At 43.5% G+C, this 2,658-nt stretch overlaps 1 protein-coding gene across 2 annotated transcripts in view; it reads right to left on the reverse strand.

Annotated features, from left to right (window-relative positions):
- The window catches only part of ULK2 (unc-51 like autophagy activating kinase 2), a 104,104-nt gene that overhangs the window by 25,641 nt on the left and 75,805 nt on the right, over positions 1–2,658 (reverse strand). The window lies entirely within an intron of this gene.

A 2,658-nucleotide genomic window follows, 5' to 3' on the forward strand; every position in this document is an offset into this window, starting at 1 on the left:
AAAAAAAAAAAAAAAAAAAAAACCCTAAATCTTCTCTATGAAGGTAACCTCTGTCCACAGGTATCTGCCTCTGAAGAACACACTTACTCAACGCCAAGGAGACAGGGTCCCCCTTTCCCCACACAAACCTTGTCATTGCCAACTTAAGCCTTTACTCCAGTTATACGCTTTGGAATTTCTTCCAAGACAAACTGCCAACAATATGATGAAGGGGTGCAAATATTCTCAGTGGCCTAACCATCATCTTTTTAAAAATATACACCAACGGGAGCTCTGGTATTGCCCCACTCCTGGCCTCATCTCACTCTAAACCTGATATGTATCTTTTCAGATCTATGTTCTGCCACTTGTAGAAAGAAATGAAATTAGTGTCAGAGTGTTATGATCTGGAGAAAGGTATTTAAGCTTTATTTTTAAGAAAACATGACATGGCTCAGCGCCGGTAGCTCAGCAGCTAGGGCACCAGCAGCATACACCGGGGCTGACAGGTTTGAACCCAGCCTGGGCCAGCTAAGCAACAATGACAACTGCAACAGAAAATTAACCCAGGGCTCGGCACCTGTGGCTCAGCAGTTAGGGCACCAGCCACATATACCAGAGCTGGATCTAGCCCAGGCCTGCCAAACAATAATGACAACTACAACCAAAAAGAATAGCCAGGCTTTGTGGTGGGCACCTGTAGTCCCAGCTACTTGGGAGGCAGAGGCAGGAGAATCACTTGAGTCCAGGAGTTGGAGGTTGCTGTGAGCTGTGATGGCAAGGCATCTACCTAGGGCAACAGCCTGAGGCTTTGTCTCAAAAAAACAAAACAAAAACAAAAAAACCCTAAACTTAGAAAACAGTGCTTTTCTAAGTAAAACAGGATTCTCTTAACTAGTCAACTCCTCAAATAACCATGTAATCAAATTTAAGTTATAGAAGTATAACAGGCTGGGCATGGTGACTCACGCCTGTAATTCCAGTACTCTGGCAGGCTGGGGCAGGTGGATCACTTGAGCTCACGAGTTTGAGACCAGCCTGAGCAAGAGTGAGACCCTGTCTCTACCAAAAATGAAAAACTGAGACAAGAGAATCACTTGAGCCCAAGAGTTTGAGGTTGCTGTGAGCTAAGACACCATGGCACTCTACCAAGGATGATAGAAGACTCTGTCTCAAAAAAAAAAAAAAAGTATAACTTAAACATCTTTTCTATCATAAATGTATAAATTATAAAGCAAAAAAAAATGTTTTTTATCTGAAGCTGATTTATCTTACCAAGAGTAATATTAATCAATAATATTCAAGCAATGAAATGTCATTTTCTAGATTGATTTTTTGTTGTTGTTGTTGTTCTTGAGACCCAGTCTCACTCTGTCACCCTTGGTAGAGTGCTGTGATATCATAACTCACAGCAACCTCACATTCCTGGGCTCAAGTGATCCTCTCACCTCACCCTCCCGAGTACCTGGACTACAGGCACCTACCACAGTACCCGGCTATTTTTAGAGATGAGGTCTCACTCTTGCTCAAGCTGGCCTCAAACTCGTGAGCTCAAGCAATCTGCCCATCTTGGCCTCTCAGAGTGGTGGGATCATAGACATGAATAACCATGCCCAGCGAGATTGATTTTTATTATCATTATGAAAATAACCAAGCTGGGTGTTACTGTGGGTGCCTGTAGTCCCAGCTACTTGGGAGGCTAAGGCAAGAGAATCACGTAAGCTCAAGAGTTTGAGGCATCACAGCTCACAGCGACCTCAAACTCTTGAGCTTATGTGATTCTCTACCAAGGGCCACACAATGAGATTCTGTCTCAAAAAAAAAGAAAAAAATGAAAACAACCAAAATTTAGCTAAGTTATTTAATTACTGAGACTTATTTATTTTACATTTTATTTACATATATTTTTTAACTTCAGATTGATATGAGGGTACAAATATTTAGATTACATTGTTTTCATTTCTGAGGTAAAGTTCAAGTTGCAGTTGAACACGCCTTCAATGTGAGGGCATGCTGGACACCCTCATGGCGTACACACCGGTGAGATCCTGGAAGTCACTCTCCCCCTCCCCGCCCCCTCACTAGACGACACTTGTGTTTTTCTTTTGTGCAGACACTGTGTAGTTGTTTGTATATTGTTTTCATATTAGTATTGAGTACACTGGAGACTTTTTCCCATTCTGTGATGCTTTACTAAGAAGAATGGGTTCTGACTCCATCCAGGTAAATACAAAAGATGTAAAGTCTCCATCTTTTCTTATGGTTGAACAGCACTCTGTGGGACACATATACTACAGTTTGATAATCTACTCATGGGTGGACAGGCACTTTGGTTGATACTAAGACTTACTTTCTGGCAGCACCCGTAGCTCAGTGTGTAGGGCACTGGCCACATACACTGAGGCTGGCGGGTCCCAACCTGGCCTGGGCCAGCTAAAACAATAATGATGGGCGGTGCCTGTGGCTCAGTGAGTAGGGCGCCAGTCCCATATACTGAGGGTGGCAGGTTTGAAGCTGGCCCTGGCCAAACTGCAACAACAACAACAAAATAGCCAGGCGTTGTGGTGGGCATTTATGAGTCCCAGCTACTCAGGAGGCTGAGGCAAGAGAATTGCCTAAGCCCAAGAGCTGGAGGTTGCTGTGAGCTATGACACCATAACACTCTACTAAGGACGACAA

The sequence above is a fragment of the Otolemur garnettii genome, unplaced genomic scaffold (assembly GCF_000181295.1).
Source record: "Otolemur garnettii isolate 467f Iridium unplaced genomic scaffold, OtoGar3 scaffold00046, whole genome shotgun sequence".
NCBI classification, from domain to species: Eukaryota; Metazoa; Chordata; class Mammalia; order Primates; family Galagidae; genus Otolemur; species Otolemur garnettii.